Genomic DNA, 16,987 nt, shown 5'->3' with positions numbered 1-16,987 from the left:
TGGATAGTGGAGAGTAACAAAAAAGAAGAAAAAGCAACAGAAAAACATAAGGACAAATTTTAGAGTTCATAATCCACTCCTATCAAAAGTCAATGTAAATAAGTTGAATTACTCTATCCATCATTTCATTTCATCATTTTATCTGCATGCATACACCCTACTTACCCCCAATGGCCCCCAGCAAGAATACGGTCCATGAGAGTGGATGTTTGTCTTTCTACTTCCACACCCTGAAATGTGCAATGCATTATGGGAGTCCAATAAAAACAATTTGATTAAGGAGACAAAATCTCCAACCTTGATGATACAAATATGGAGGGGATTTTTTTTTTCTTCCCTACACGAAGGCGCATTTTCTGGTAAGATGCCACAGAAATCAGAAACACAGCAAAACAGAGTTTATTCCGAGGTCCGGTAGAATTTGCCGGAAGTCTTTAATGCTCATCTGTTACACGTGTTTGTGACTTCCTAGAGCTTTGTAAATAGTTCTTTAATGTCCCATTATTTTTACTACATGTTCATGAAACAGAAAAACTGCCGTGTACAAGATCATGAGTCCCCTGCTCAAACACACGACGTTATGCAGGTGCAACATTTTGTGGTTTTGCCACAATAAGGCTGTTTTTGGTTTTTTTTTTTTTTTTCTGCAGTGCTTTTTGTGAGAAGATTTATTACTGTCTTCCTAAATTTGTCAGCCATTTGCAGCATTTCCTGCTTTCACAAGTGGCATTTAAAATACTAAAAAATTGAAAAAAATTTCTATGAACTATGACCCTCAGTTTCATTTCTAACTGATCAAATAGCAACATCGCTTTGCCACCTCAAGCCAGTTGGATTTCATGCGTTTATGAAAATATTCTTTGGGGCAAGTCACGCAAATGGTAGTTCTACGATCTGAAATAGCCAAGGCTTTCTATTTCCTCCCCAATAAATTTAAAGGATTTATAGCAGACACCCAAATTACCATTTGAAGGCTACCTATTAGGAGAAACCGGTAAGAATAAGGATGAGGTTGAATAACAAGTGCAGTTGACTTTTCTTTCCATCCTCTTGAGTAGTTGGACCTCCCTTCTCCTATCAAGACAAAAGCTGATTCGTGTTTCTGGTTTCATCATATCAGTGTCTGGTTTACAACAAAATTAAACTCTTATTGCTTCCCAGAGAGCATCTCTAACAGACAACGTTTTTGGCAATAGTTTGAGACTTCTAGTATGAATGAGATCAAGTAAGGGTGATTGGAGTTCCCATCGAGGCACACCGGAAACGAATCCGACTAGGAACCATGAGGTTGCGCGTTCGATCCCTGGCCTTGCTCAGTGGGTTATGGATCTGGCGTTGCCATGAGCTGTGCTGTAGGTCACAGACTCGGCTCAGATCTGGCGTTGCTGTGGCTTGTGGCATAAGCTGGCAGCTGTAGCTCCGATTGGACGCCTAACCTGGGAACCTCCATATGCCGTGTGTGAGGCCCTAAAAAGACAAAAAGGCAAAAAAAAAAAAAAAAAAAAAAAAAAAGGGCGATTAACCTTCCCCCCCCCCCCATATAAGGTAGTATGTTCCTGGTAAACACAGGATAGCTGGGTTTAAGGTCTGATTCTGTGAGAACCCAGTATCACCAGTAGGTGGCGGACTTGGTCATAATTCCTTGGGCTGTTGGGGGGTGTATGGAGAGAAAGTTGCAGACTCAGCTACAAATGTTGGAAGCAGAATCTCAGGAGAGGCTGATGGTCCAGACAGATGAGCAAATATCAGGAAGTGTGTATTTAATAAATCAGACACAAGACCCACTGGAAATGTGGGAGTTAAGTGCAGGATGCCATCACGAAGGGGGAGCAGCCCTCTCTTTTGAGTGCTGCAGGCATCGACTTTTGGGTGATGCATCCCCAAGCTCTGGTCCTCTGGGCTGGCCCTCTCCAAGCTGTCTGATGATGTCCCAGAACCATGGAGCAGAACGGTCAATGATGTCCAGCCACCTGCCCTTCAGCAGGCAGCCAGCAGATCCCTAGCTCAGCCGAAGGGACAAGTTTGACAGGGATCCCTTTGGTGGGGATTCAGGCTCTAGGCCCAGCGAGCTCCCTAGATCTGAGATGTGTGAATCTACTCATTCCACACACCTTTTGTTTAAATACCTGGGCCAGTTCATCTCCCAGGTTTCCTAAGAGTCCCCTCCTTGTGGACATAGATTTTGTCAGCTCGTTGCACAAAGTTAACAAGATAAGAGTTGTGCATTCCCTTCCCCCTCCTCTGCCTGCCCCCTCCTTAGCTGTACCCCTACCCCAGGCAGTCAAATGCCCCTCAGATCGTGATCAGTCAAGTTCACTGGGAAAAAAATTGAATTTCTGGTGCCTCAGAGTGAGAGTAGATCCTGCACCATTTAGTCACAGAATAAAAGTCCTTTCATTATCATATTCCAATTCTGAGTCTTCTTCCAGTAAAAAAAGGTGATACAGGCTTGGACGAATGAGTCTCTGAGGTGGCCCAACAAAGATGAAACAATCGTGCGGAGGGCTGCTTACTGTCAATTAATGGATATGCTGTCCCCTAGTTATACTGTCTTGAAGAAAGGGAAATCCAAACTAAGCCGAGTCATGCATATAACCAGAATTTTAAAACACAACAAGCAGGTTTTAAGAGAACAGATGTTGACAAAATAATTCTCATGGACAAATCATTGAAAGGAACACGTTAAGTCTCTTTACGTATGTTCAGTGGTTCAAGAAAATGTTGGAGTTCCCGTTGTGGCTCAGCAGGTTGAGAACCCGATTAGTATTCATGAGGATGCGAGTTCAATCCCTGGCCTCGCTCAGGAGTTGCCACGAGCTTCAGTGTAAGATGCGGATGTGGCTCAGGTCCAGCATTGCTGTGGCTGTGGTGTAGGCTGGCAGCTGCAGCTCCAATTCAACCCCTAGCCTGGGAACTTCTATATGCCACAGGTGTGGCCCTAAAAAAAGACCCAAAAAAAAGGAAGAAGAAGTAAAGAGAGTGAAGCCATGAGAAGCTGCACAAGGTATGTTATTGAGTTGCCTGATTCCACTGAACTTTTTTTTTTTTTTCAGGGTTGCCCCTGCAGCAGATGGAGTTTCCCAGGGAAAGGGTAGAATCAGGGCTATAGCTGCTGGCCTACACCACAGTGACAGCAACTCGGGATCCAAGCTGCATCTGCGACCTACGCTACAGCTCACGGCAATGACGGATACTTAACCCACTGGAGCAAGGAAGGCCGGGCACTGAACCCTCATCCTTATGGATACAAGTCGGGTTCATTAACTGCTGAACCATCACAGGAAGTCCTCCACTCTCTGTTCTTGTTCTGCCATCTTTAGTGATGGGAATTAGCACAGCCACCCGCCTCGTCTGTTTCTATGTTTAAGAAGGAAGAAGATGATGAAGCAGCAGGGGCAGTCCCAGCAAACCTCCACTTACCCTATGTTGGCAAGAAATACAGGGATCCTACTGATTACAGACAACAGAGTCCACTCTAGCTGTTTTAAACAGCAAGGAGTTTTTTTATTTGGTTTGGTTTGGTTTTGGCTTTTATATGTTTTTTAGGGCCACACATGCAGGGTATGGAAGTTCCCAGACTAGGGGTCCAATCAGAGGAGCTGCAGCTGCTGGCCTACACCACAGCTCACAGCAACGCTGGATCCTTAACCCACTGAGCTCACAGCAACGCTGGATCCTTAACCCACTGAGCAAGGATCCTGCATCCTCATGGATAGAAGCTGGGTTCATTACCGCTGAGCCGCAATGGGAACTCCAAGAAACTCTTGAGGAGTTTCTTAAGACATACAGCAAGTTCTTAAATCATGGCAGAGGGCTGAAAAGACTCTAGCTGAACTCAGAAAGCCACCACAGAATCGGGCCCTCCAGGGAGCTGCTGCTGCTTCTTCCACAATCAGACAGTTGCTGAATTAAGAGGCCACTTTCTCCAAAAGAAAGCCAGGGTCACAGCCATCAGTTTCAAGGCATGACCCACCTGCCACAACCAGGAAGCCGGTCAATCAGAAAACACCCCCCAGCACTAGTTCCCAGACTAGACCAGCTCTGCTGAGCCCCAGGCCAGCAACACAGATGCCCAGGACTCTTTTCTTGCTCCCACTGAACTTGGTTCCCAAACAAATGCTCATGGTCCTCTCTCCATGGCACTCAGTCCCAAATCGAGGATAAATGATCACTAAAACTCAAATGTTATGTGGAGCCCCAGCTGCCATGGTGGTGGAGGGCTCTGCGAGTTGAGTGTTTTAGTTTTCCAAGCTCCGTAGCAGAGGCAAGCAAGCGAGAAGAGTGTTGGAACAGAGGTTGAGTACACCAAGCCACTGTGTTAGCCACAATTGTTCTGGAAGGCTGGGGAAGCTGGTGTATGATTGCTCATTTTCCCTTTCCTCCATCCTCAAGCATCCCGTCCACATATATCAACTCATCCAATCCTCACCCCAACCTTTCAATGAAGTATGGCTACCCCCGCCTTATAGATAAGACACTGAGACTCACAAAGTTTCAGCTATAACGTTCAATATCTTGGCATTACCTGTAAGGGAATATAATCTGCAAAGCAAACAAACAACCAACAATAAAACAGAATCGCACACTTGAAAACAACACAATATTGTAAATCAACTAATTGTAATACATTAAAAATTTAAGGATTTCCCTTTGTGACGCAGCTGCTTAAGAACCTGACATAGTGTCTGTGAGGATGTGGGTTTGATCCCTTGCCTCGATCATTGGGTTAAGGATCTGGAGTTGCCACAAACTGTGGCATAAGCCACAGGTGTAGCTCGGATCTGGTGTTGCTGGCTTTGGTTGTGGAGTAGGTTCCAGCTGCACCTCTGATGCAACCCCTAGCCCAGGAACTTCCATATGCTACAAGTGCAATCTGTTTGGGGTTTTTTTTCGTTTTTGGTTTTTGCTTTTTAGAGCCACACCCACAGTATATGGAGGTTCCCAGGATAAGGGTCGAAATGGAGCAACCGCTGCTGGCCTCTACCACAGCCACAGCAATGCCAGATCCAAACCTTGTCTGCAACCTACACCACAGATCACAGCAACCTTGGATCCTTAACCCACTGAGTGAGGCCAGGGATTGAACCCGCAACCTCATGGTTCCTAGTTGGATTTGTTTCTGCTTCGCCGTGACGGGAACTCCAAGTGCAATCTATAAAAAAATTTTGTTTTAATGAAAATGTTCCAGAAGGTAGCAGAATCGAGATTTGAACTAAAGTGCATGTTCACTTGATTCATGTGGTAGAATTTACATGTTTGCTTTGCTGAAACAAAACACCCACAATAGTGGATTCTCTCTGTTCTTAATTCCCTTACTTCTGACTATGAATCATTGGCTTTCCAAGAGCTGTAGAGGCCAGCTCTACAGCTGAGATGGGGCACTTGCATCTCCAAACCTGTTCTCCAGCAATTTTTTTAATTCCTTGAGCTTCTTGATCCCATGGACCACCTGAGAAGCCAGATGACATGTATATCGGAGTTCCTGTTGTGGCGCAGCGGAAACAAATCCAACTGGGAACCACGAGGTTGCAGATTCAATGCCTGGCCTTGCTCAGTGGGTTAAGGATCCGGCGTTGCCGTGAGCTCTAGTTTCCTCAGGTCTTTAAGTACCAAGACTTTCCTCCATCACTACCGTCCATCTCACGTATCCCATATTTAGGGAGTCCTCATCAGTTAATATAAAAGAATGGTTTTTACATATTTATTTGCTCTGTGGTTTTTAATATTTTTTAAAAAATGAACTAGAAATGAGAGAACAGGACTACATTTTTGTTTTTAAGTATATTTGATTTACAATGTTGTGTTAGAATATATGTACATATATATTCTTTTTCATATTTTTTTTGTCTTTTTAGGGCCACGCCCACAGCATATGGAAGTTCCTAGGCTAGGGGTTGAATCGGAGCTGTAGCCACCAGCCTGCGCCATAGCCACAGCCACAGCAATGCTGGACCTGAGCCGAATCTACGACCTATCTACACCACAGCTCATGGCAACACTGGATCTTGAACCCAGTGAGCGAAGCCAGGGATCAAACCTGTGTCCTCATGGATACTAGTCGGATTCACTTTTGCTGAATCACAATGGGAACTCCTCTCTTTTTCATATTCTTTTCCATTATAGATTATTACAAAAAAAAATTTTTGGTCTTTTTAGGGCCACACCTGTGGCATATGGAAGTTCCCAAGCTAGGGGTCCAATCGGAGCTGTAGCAGCCGGCCTACGCCAGAGCCACAGCAATGCCAAATCTGAGCCGTGTCTGCGACCTACACCACAGCTCATGCCAACGCCGGATCCTTAACCCATGGAGCAAGGCCACGGATTGAACTTGCAACCTCATGGTTCCTAGTCGGATTTGTTTCTGCTGCTCCACAAGAGGAACTCCAGATTATTATGAAATATTGAGTATAGTTCCCTATGTTATACAGTAAGACTTTGTGGCTTATCTGTTTTGTGTATAATAGTTTATATCTGCTAATTCCAAACTCTTAATTTATCCTCTTCCCTCCCCTTCTCCTTTGGTGAACAATAAGTTTGTTTTCTATGTCTAGGAGTCTGTTTTGTAAGTAAATTCATTTGTATCTTTTTTTTTTTTTTAGATTCCATGGATTGATATCATATGCTATTTGTCTTCTTTCTCTGTCTCAGTCACTTAGTCTGAGCATCTCTAGGTAGGACTAAATCTTTGGAGTTGAAATGAGTTCATTATCTCTTTGGAACAATGACACAGGACAATTTTTATACCGGTTCAGGCTTTTGCCCTAAGTGAGAATTCATTGGGTCAAAAAAAGTGGAACAAAAATCATCAGAGTAAAAACATCAAGGCATCTCCATGCTTTACCCTTAATTCATTTAATTTCCTGCTATAGTAGAATTTCTCGCATTAGTGTCAGCCCTTCAGGTCAGCCGAGAGCAGCAATCTCCTTCGTTTCTTCTGGAAACTTTCCACTGTGGAACCCCAAAAGAGGGGCCAGCCATCACCAAGGCGGGTTCTCTCCCGCTGTGTGGTTAATGAAACCGGTAAGCCAGCAGCTTCCTTCTGGTTGCCATGGAAATGACCAGGGCCACTGGCCCCCTGAAAACGGAAAAGAACAGCAAGTGCAAGAACAGGCATTCCATCTGTCCCGGCTTGCAGATTAAACCAGCTGTCAAGCCGCAGTGAAGGATCCGTCTGGGGTGTGGAGGAGCCAGCCTCGTATTGGAACCCTTGAGATGTAAGTAATTGCTCTGGTCTTCTTTCTTGGAAAAGTATGTCTAGCCTGGCAGACCATGTTTAATAGCTTCAGAATTTCTGCTGCAGGGCAGGAAAATTCTGCGAAGAGCCACCATCGGCACCACCTTCTTCTTGTAGGGTTTGCGTCTCCTGAACAGAATGCACACTTAGGAAACACTTTCGCCCAGAAACACTCCTTTCAGCTTCCAGGCATAGGAATGGAGCTTTACTGAGAGTCTGCCTTTAAAAGGAAAGGTTTTCAGTTCATTAAGCAAAGAGGGAAATGGTCTTATTACTTCCCTCAACAGATAAACTGACTTAGGATGAAATTATGTAACAGGTATCTTCATGGAATCTGGGCCTCTCGTTTCTATTTTTAAAATCTGGCTAAAAGAAAAGAAAAAAAACATCTGGCTATATTTTTTGTTTGTCTTTAACGTGAGTAATAATTAAATGAAAGAGATACATGTTATCTCTCTTTTTCTTATTGTGATCACAGGCAAAACGAGGAGCTTTCAAAATATTGACTTTTATTGCTTCTTCACTCTGTTTTGATCTAATGGTATTGTACGTACTGTTTATTTATACACTTGTCACTAGAAAACATAGGAAGACAAGAAGAAACCAAGTTCAACTGATCATTACCGTGTGGATTGGGTAGGTAACTTTTTCAAAAATTGGCCCCTGTATTCAAAAGTGAAACAAACATGATAAATACTGCAGTAAAAGGCAACATGGGGATGGGTTCATCAAAACCAGTAATCCTTATGCAGTCCTGCATGTAGTTCATTGTTTATTAGATGTGTTTGGGAGCAGTGTTTTAGCCATAGTGTGTTGGTGTATATTGAGGAAACGAAATGTTTTGAAAGAATTGTGCATAATATTTACAAAAGCCTGTCCTTAAAAACCACCAAAAAGATCAGATCCCGATTGCTTGAGTTTTTTTTTTTAATGAATGGGGTGATCTTTGGGAAGTTTCTTCCTTTTATTTTTAGACCAACTAATGCAAGGTAATGCACTGCTTAAAAATAACGTTTGAAAGAAATGAAGATTTCTCACTATATTTTTTTTTTGTCAGAAACTGGGCATTTCTGCAAATAACAGGTTCACAAAAGTTATCAGGAAGGAATACATTTCAACAGCTGGCTTGGATCTCTAGTTTTTGCATGAATATTTTTATTGCTTCAACCTAGCATACGATCCATTTTTAAAATTCAGGGTCCAGTGGATTGTGTCTCTGTGTGTGGAGAGAACAGTTCCATGGGTGAGTGTTCAAGGGGCCAGAGGTATGATCTGGGGTTGGAGCACCAGTATTTTAATTAGGTGACCAAACACCAAGTCATTGGTGGGAAAGGCTTGAGGGGTTTGTGACCTTTGGTTAATTAACTCTCGAAAGGACCTGTGTGGAGCAGAAAGGTACAGTAGCTACATATTTTAGTTAAGACTTCCCACTGGCTTGCTCTCTGTCTCTGTCCTACATTCCATGCCTATGTTAATGGAAGCAGCATTCAACCCAGGTTGTCTTGATTTTTCAGTCAAATTTACAAAGGTTTCTTTTTGAATTTTGGGGGGGGGGTTTCTTTATTAAAGTATAGTTGGTTTACATTGTTGTGCCAATTTCTGCTGTACAGCAGTGACCCAGTCATACATAGATATACATTCTTTGTCTCATACTATCTTCCATCACGTTCTATCCCAAGAGATTGGACTATAAAGATTTCTTCTAAAAAAAAAGTTCTGTGGGGAGTTCCCATCGTGGCTCAGTGGAAGTGAATCTGACTAGTATCCATGAGGATGCAGGTTCGATCCCTGGCCTTGCTCAGTGGGTTAAGGATCCAGCGTTGTGGTGAGCTGTGGTGTAGGTCGCACACGTGGCTCGGATCCCGCATTGCTGCGGCTGAGGTATAGGTCAGCGGCTATAGCTCCGATTGGACACCTAGCCTGGGAACCTCCATATGCCTTAGGAGCAGCCCTCAAAAGACAAAACAAAAGAAAGAAAATGGAGCCAAAATATCTGTCTTTAAGATTATTGCAAGAATTAAATGATATAAACATGTAAAGTACTTCCAATGGTATCTGGCACAAAAGAAGCAGTTATTATTAATCATTAAAACATGTAGAGTTTCTCGGTCATTTTTCAACACACATGTAACACCCACATTTCTTATATGAAAGTACTTTGCCTCTTGTCAATGACCATTTTCTGTATTTAGCTAGTTCAGTCCTGGGAAAACAGGACTGAGGGGCAGTAAGTGTTGGTGCAGTAAAATGTGAATACGATAGCACCTCTTCAGTGTCTAGTAGTCTGAATTCTCTTGGGAGTCAAGAGGCGTGTATTTGACTAGTTAAGTTTGAGGTGCGTGTTAGATACTCAGATAGAGAAATCAAGTAAGATGCTGGATATGTGAGGATGAGGCTCCAGGAAGGGTTTGGAGCATATAAATAATATCTCAATCCATTGTTTAGCATGTAGTCACCAAGAGGGTGGATATACATAGAGAAGAGAGCCAGACACTGGGCCGGGGGTGCAACAACATCAGGGAAGAAGAGGGGATCCCAGCCAGATACTGAGAAGGAATGGCCATTGAGGTAGTGAGAAAAACAGGAGCATGGGGGGTCTTGGAAGAACAGAAAGTTCTTTGCTCAGGAAGGCGGGAGAAGACAACCATGTCAAATGCTGGTGAGAAGTTGAACAAAACGAGGTGAGGAAATTAACCATTGGTTTTGGCACACTGGGGGATGGGGGTCACTAGGAACCTGAAGACAACTGTTCCGATGGAGAGACCCTAAGAACAGCCTAATTAGAGTGGCTTAAAAATCTGACATAAATAGGCACTGGGCTCCCTGTATGATTACTGATTTCTTGGAAAAGCTTGGTTTTTAATTTCTTTTATGTTGACATATGAAAAATAGGTTTGAGGAGTTCCCATTGTGGCTCAGTGGTAACAAACCCAACTAGTACCCATGAGGCGTCGAGTTCAATCTCTGCCCCCCATCAGTGGGTTAAGGATCCAGCGTTGCTATGGCTGTGAGGTAGGTCAGCAGCTGGAGCTTGCATTCAACCCCTAGCCTGGGAACTTCCATATGCCACAGGTGTAGTCTGAAAGAGACAAAAAAAAAAAAAAGAAAGAAAGAAAGAAAGAAAAGAAAAGAAAAAGAAAGAAGAGAAAAACAGGTTTGAGGCAGGCAAGAACTATCATCCATGCACTAGCCTATGAAAGATTCATGATGAAAGATATGAAGACAGTCTAAGAGATGAGGGTTCTTTCTTAGTAGATAAGAAATAGAAAACACTCCTAGACACAGAGGACAACACAAGCAGCATGAAGGAGGCATCACACACACACACACACACACACACACACACACACACACACACACACCCATCAGGACTTATTCTCTGATGCCTCTCCTTTCTAGTTTTGATCTGTTTCCCATAAAAGGATCACCTCTCCTTTGCATCTCCGCAGTACCTGGTCTCCAAGGTCACTGATGAAGCCAGGATCTTCTCTGGGGTCAGGAGTTCTAAAGAATTCTTTTGGAGTCATACCTAATTACGGCTTCATGGATGTTCAGTTTAGCCCAAATTATAATGCCCACGTCAGCCACCAGAGCTCTGCTCTTGTCGCAAAAGTAATCTTCAATGAGTCACCAATGAGATCAGGAGGCATTCTTTTCAAATAAAATTCTTATTTTAGAAGAGTTTACAGAAAAATGGTGAGAAGAGCACAGAGAGTTCCCGTACACCCTACACCTAGTCTTCCCTATTATCAACATCTAACATGACAACGATAATACATTTGTCACAATTAATGGACCAATATTGATACACTATTATTATTAACTTATGTCCATATTTTATTCAGCTTTTCTTAGATTTTACCTAATGTCCATTTTCTGTTCCAGGATTCCATATTACCTTTAGTCATCATTCCCAGGAGGTATTTAAAAACCCTTAAAAATCTTCCAAGAAAGCAACTAGGCTTAAATTGCCTTCAGTTCCAATATTTCTAGCTAAAACCACTAAAGGAAACAATGCACTTCTTACTTGTCTAAAATCTAATCATTGAGTACAAATGAAAGGAAAAAGCTGCAGGTTTACACCTTAAGGAAATAGCTGAAGGTATTTTGTGGGGCTGTAATACTGTACAACTGTAAGTGGAAGATCTGAATCCCTTTTTATAGCTCTGGAAGAGGGTAATTAAAATATTAAAGGTCTGCCAGCATTTTTTGTTTGTTTGTTTGTTTCTCATCTCCTAGCAAAGGGATTACTCTGACTTATTTTCCTTGGCAACCTCACACTCACATAATACAGGCCCAGTAATTTGAGCAAAGCTCTCCCCAACTTAGTTTTACAAGACTGGATGCTTAGACGTTAGATGTGGGGAATTTTGCAGCAGGGGTTATTATAATCCTTCAGCCAAGAGCAATTAGGGCAATGGCTTCTGAAGCCCACAATATCTGTGAGATCAAGATATACTAACTGAGTTCCTGTTGTGGCTCAGTGGAAACGAACTGGACTAGTGTCCATGAGGATGCAGATTTGATCCCTGGTCTCATTCAGTGGGTTAAGGATCCAGGGTTGCTATGAGCTATGGTGTAGGTCACAGACATGGCTTGGATCCAGCATTGCTGTGTCTGTGGTATAGACCAGTATCTATAGTTCCAATTTGACCCCTAGCCTGGGAACATCCATATGCCACAGGTGTGGCCCTAAAAAGACCAAAAAAAAAAAAAACCAAATCTCTTTTCCCCCCCCAAATTTCTTTATGCTTCCCCTGTCGTGGCAGGGCCATATGCTGAAATTCCTCCTGAAGAAGATGGATTTTGCTTGCTGACTGGGTAATATGATATGCTCCACAATTCTAGGAGGTAAAAGGTAAAAGAAGAAGTAAAGGATCAACAACACTCATCTATGACTTAGCTAATGTGGGGATTCACTTGGATAATATAAATATTTATGGAGTTCCTGTACGTGTCAGGTGTGAAGCGAAGGACTGGGGAAACCACGGTCAGCAGGTAGCCCAGGGCGTTGTCACATCAGAAACCTGACTTAACACGGCATACCTACAGCAGTGGGTCCAGCATCCAATAGGCAAACCCATGGGTGAACTCAGTATTCGATGAAGCTCAATGCTTTCAACACATGAAACATGCATTTCAGTTAGTCCTTAATTATCATAGCCTAGAAGCTTGGGAGCACTTTGGTTCATTTATATTATTAAATACATTTAGTCTGAAGGCAGTAATCCATTTGATACTTGAAAAGATCCTGGCTTCACCAACTAGTGGCACAAATAAGGTTAAATGAACACTAATTACTTGTATGTGGCTAGTTCATGGTCCCACCTTACCTGATACAGGATCCTTGCCTCCATCCCAACACCCTGTCTTTTCAAGAGTCTTGTCTAATAATTGCTGGGAGTCCCTAGGAGTGTTTAACTTGTATTCACAAATGGTCGTTTCATGTGCCTCTGTCCCCAGTCCCCATTGGCTGTCCCATGTCTCCATTTTTTGTTTGTTTGGTTCATTGTTTTTTGTTTGTTTGTGTTGTCTTTTTAGGGGTGCGCCCTCAGCACATGGAGGTTCCCAGGCTAGGGGTTGAATTGGAGCTGCAGCTGCCGGCCTACACCACAGCCACAGAAACGCAGGACATGAGCCACATCTGCGACCTACACCGCAGCTCATGGTAATGCCAGATCCCTAACCTACTGAGCGACCAGGTATCCAACCTCATCCTCATGGATGCTAGTCAGGTTCATTACCACTGAGCCACAATGGGAAGTCCAGGGTATTTCTGCAGATTTGCTGCTGGATGAACAGTATTTAGGGACATCCAGGTCTGTCTTCCACCAGGAGCCAGATGATGTTGCCTGCCTTTCAATCCTCATAGCGCCAGAGCTGGGCTGCCCTCGGTGCAAAAGCAGAGAATGCCTTTGTCACACTATCTCTGGGCAGGGGTCGCTTGTGTCCCACATCTCAGAGTTCTCAAGAGCTGTCCATGCAGCATCTGCCTACAATGCCACTGGACTCAGCCCAAGGCTTTGATTAGTCTGGGTCAAGATGACACTGGTACTGTCCCACCCTCCGCTCATCCCTGCCCCGGGCCCCCACGCATCATCTACACACCATCTTTACTCTTCCTCCTTTTTTCCTCGACTCTTCCCCAGGTGCAAATAGCCACCTGGATACAGTCATCCCCTGAACTCATGAGGCGTGTCCGGATGCATCTGTCTAGGCTGGGCTGGGTCCAATTCAATGTGACACTTTTGAGCTTGGTACCACAGAAGAATAGAAAGGAGCTTAGGGCATAGTTACTCAAAGAGCTTATGATCCAGTCTAGTGAGAGTAATGATACAGGAAATAATGAGTGAATACTGCAGAGCTGTGAATACAGAGGGGCCAATGTGTTTGGCCCAAAAGTAGTTTAACGTGGGTGTTTTTATTTCCCCGTAATTTCTATATCTGTTTCTTATTACTATTCTAACAAATTCCCACAAACTTGGAGTTCCCATTGTAGTTCAGCGGGTTAAGAATATGACATAGTGTCCATGAGGATGCAGGTTCAATCCCTGGCCTCGCTCAGTGGGTTAAGGATCCGGTGCTGCCTCGAGCTGCAGGAGAGGTTGCAGATGCGGCTGGGATCTGGCATTGCTTGTGGCTGTGGTGTAGGCCAGCAGCTGCAGCTCTGATTTGACCCCTAGCCTGGGAACCTCCATATGCAGCAGGTGCAGCTGTAAAAAGAAAAAAAAATCCCACAAACTTCATAGCTTAAAACTACACAAATTCATTCTCTTACATTTCTGGAGGTCAGAACTCCAAAATCAGCCTGATGAGACTAAATTCAAGGTATTAGCAGGGCTACTCCTTTTGGAGACTCCAGGGGAAAATCCATTCCTTGCCTCTTCCAGCTTCCAGAGGCTGTCAGCATGCCCTGGCTTGTGGCCACATCACTCCAGTCTCTGCTTCTATTGTCACTTCGCCTTTTTCTTCTCTGTCTCCTCCCACAGCCTCTTGGAAAGACCTTCCTAGTTACACTGGGCCTACCCAGAGAGTTCAGGATAATTTTTGCCTCTCAGGAGCTCTAACTTAACCACATCTGTAAAATCCCGCTTGCTTTGTAAGGTGATGTTCACAGGTTCTAAGGACGGGGATGTGGACGTCTTTAGGGACCATTTTTCAGCCCACCATGGTATCCAGCAAGCACAGAAGAAGATCACAAAGAAAGGGTTTTGATTGTACCCCATACTCTTCGAACATTTTACACACATTTAAATTAGTATAAATGGGAATTGGACAATTATTTCCATTTTCCAGACTTGCTCACTAATAATTTAAAGGCTTCCCCCTCCCCAGAATTTACAGGAGAATAGGAGGATATTTGTAAATTAGATTTGTTTGTTCAAGGGGAAATGATGCAAAAAGATCTTTTTCATTTATTTAATTAAAAAATTTTTTTAGAGGCTACTCCTGCAGCATATGGACGTTCCCAGGCTGGGGGTCCAATCAGAGCTGCAGTGGCTGATCTACATAACAGCCACTGTAACCTACATCACAGCTCACGGCAACGCCAGATCCTTAACCCACTGAGCAAGGCCAGGGATCAAACTGGCATCCTCATGGATACTAGTTGGGTTCATTATCACTGAGCCACAATGGGAACTTCCGCAAAAAAGTCTTTTTTGTTTTATGCTGAGCCTGTTCTCCATTCAAATTTTCAATGCCAGTGGTGCATTAACTGAACTATATTACTTTAGATTTTTGGGGAGGTGGCTTTGGGAACGCTCTGACAACAGGCTAGTGTATTCCTATTATCACTATAATTGTGACATAACAAAATAATCATAGTTTGTGAATAATATACTATAGCACTACATCTATTACAGTTATTTATGAGTAGTAGTAATAGCACTTAGGAATAGAACCAGTGGACTGTGTATATGACCACATGCATTTCACTTTACTCTTATAATAACCTTGGGTGGTAGGAATTAGCATACCCATACTATATTGAGAGAAATGACTCAGAAAGGCTTTTGGCCCCCAAATAACCAATGAGTTGAACAATCACAAAAACACTTTTTTTTTTTTTTGCCAAGCTCATAGCATGCAGAAGCTCCCAGGTCAGGGATGGAACTCGAGCCACAGCAGTGACCATGCTGGATCCTTAACCTGCTAGGCCACCAGGGAACTCCAAAAATACTTTAAATTGTGTCCCCTGAAGACCCAAACTGTATGCTTGAGGCTAATTTTGCCTAAATTCCCATTCATGGAGACAAATTTTACCTCCTCTTTTTCTCCGTGAGGAAATATACCAGGTGGGAGTTCCCACGGTGGCTTAGCAGAAACAAAAAGACTAGTATCCATGAGGATGTTGGTTCGATCCCTGGCCCTGATCAGTGGGTTAAGGATCCAGCATTGCTGTGAGCTGTGGTGTAGGTTGAAGACGCAGCTTGAATCTGGTGTTGCTGGGGCTGTGGTGTAGGCTAGTAGCTGTAGCTCCAGTTCCACCCCTGACCTGAAAACCTGCCTATGTTCTTGGTCCCCTCTACCAAGGATTCCAGATACTGAAATAGATTTACCTGGAGAGTCTGGGGTTAGAAGGAGCCAGCACATGGAGAGAGAGAGAGACCTTCAAGGAACATACAATAGAGAAGTGTTTGTCCTACTTAGAACTCATTGTCCTCTGCTCTTTGGCCCTCTGATGCCATCTCTACCTCTGTGAACATCCTTAAGCACAGATCTAAACACATCTCCCCTGCTTACAAACCTCAGCACCTCACTTTTGCCTCTTGCAGGGGCCTCCAAAGGCCGTGAGTACATCAGAGGGAGCACACAGGCCAAGCCGGTGGGGTGATGCTGAAAATACTCAAACTTCCATTTTTGTTTTCGTCTCAAAGAGTTAAAATTCTTGGCGTTCCCATTGTAGTTCAGCAGGTTAAGAACCCGACATAGGGTCTGTGAGGATTCAGGTTTGATCCCTGGCCTTGCTCAGTGGGTTAGGTTGCCTCAAGCTGTGGTGTAGGCCAGCAGCTGCAGCTCCGATTCAACCCCTCGCCTGAGAATTTCCATATGCCACAGATGTGGCTATAAAAAGAAAAAAAAAGTTAAAATAAAAAAATTAAAATTCTACTCTTTGTGTATTGTTTACAATTCTTTTTTTTTTTTTTTTTTTTTTTTTTTGCTTTTTAGGGCTCCACCAGTGGCATATGGAGGTTCCTAGGATAGGGGTTGACTCGGAGCTACAGCTGCCAGCCTATACCACAGCCACAGCAATGCAGGATCCAAGCCACGTCTGAGATCTACACCATAGCTTGTAGTGACACCAGATCCTTAACCCACTGAGCAAGGCCAGGGATTGAACCTGCAACCTCATGGTTCCTAGTTGGATTTGTTTCCCTGCACCAGGACGGGAACTCCTATAATAGGTTAATAAATAGAAAAAGACATCTATTGGGGAGGGGTTTTATTGATGGGGTACAGATCGGGAGTTTGGAGACCAACCCCCTTAGCTTGGCCAGCACAGTCCCATTGACCTGTTCCCAGCATCACGGCCCCGAGACATGCCAATTACTCTGGTCTGAGCTTTTGCTCAAGTGACTCTCTTATGTGTGCCTCAGCTTTCCTGACCCCAACCCCTCTCTGCTCAACCCAAAGAGCACCCCCTTTGGGAGTCTCTCCCATTTCCTCCTGCCCAACGCTTGATTCGTGTCTTTAATAAGCACTGCCTTCTAATCAGTTGCCCAGTTGTTTGGTGAGGTTCCTCGGGCAGCC

General features: G+C 43.8%; 1 protein-coding gene across 2 annotated transcripts in view; it reads left to right on the top strand.

The window, feature by feature from the left end:
• The window catches only part of C13H21orf62 (chromosome 13 open reading frame, human C21orf62), a 17,477-nt gene continuing 7,481 nt past the window's right edge, over positions 6,992–16,987 (top strand). The window contains exon 1 of one of the 2 annotated variants that reach the window (XM_005670324.3): positions 6,992–7,214. The gene's annotated coding sequence lies outside the window, so the exon portion shown is untranslated. Of the gene's footprint in view, positions 7,215–7,739; positions 7,871–16,987 lie in introns of those variants that run through there. The other variant, XM_021068249.1, reaches the window with a different exon arrangement.

Source organism: Sus scrofa, chromosome 13 (assembly GCF_000003025.6).
Source record: "Sus scrofa isolate TJ Tabasco breed Duroc chromosome 13, Sscrofa11.1, whole genome shotgun sequence".
In the NCBI taxonomy this organism is placed as follows: domain Eukaryota; kingdom Metazoa; phylum Chordata; class Mammalia; order Artiodactyla; family Suidae; genus Sus; species Sus scrofa.
Note: the sequence above shows the minus strand (reverse complement) of the source record. Positions and strands in the feature narration are given on the sequence as shown.